This window comes from Urocampus carinirostris, chromosome 7 (genome assembly GCF_059441175.1).
Source record: "Urocampus carinirostris isolate Australia breed hairy pipefish chromosome 7, RoL_Ucar_1.0, whole genome shotgun sequence".
NCBI classification, from domain to species: domain Eukaryota; kingdom Metazoa; phylum Chordata; class Actinopteri; order Syngnathiformes; family Syngnathidae; genus Urocampus; species Urocampus carinirostris.
The window spans coordinates 38,462,057-38,462,559 of NC_142355.1; positions in this window are offsets into that span (position 1 = coordinate 38,462,057).

The window sequence follows — 503 nt, forward strand, 5'->3', positions numbered from 1 at the left end:
ATTATCACAATATTCTAATTTTCTGAGACAGTCCTGTATATATATATATGTGTGTATATATATATATATATATATATATATATATATACATATATATGTGGGTATATATATATATACATACATATATATGTGGATATATGCCTAGATGGTAAGGCGCCCGCTTTGAGACTGGGAGGTTCGGGTTCGCGCCCCGGCCGAGTCATTCCTAAGACTTAAAAAGTGGTCGGCGGCGCCCTCTCTTGGCTGCGGCTGCATCGGGTCAGATGCAATCGACATTTCGTTCTGTGTACATTGTTACACAGAATGACAATACAAGGAAATTATTATTATTATTATTATATATATATATATATATATATATATATATATATATATATATAAATATATATATTACACATATATACACACATATATATGTGTATATGTATGTATGTATGTATGAGTGTGTGTGTGTGTGTGTGTGTGTGTAAGTGGCAGTAGAAAACAGACAAAACACATTGTTT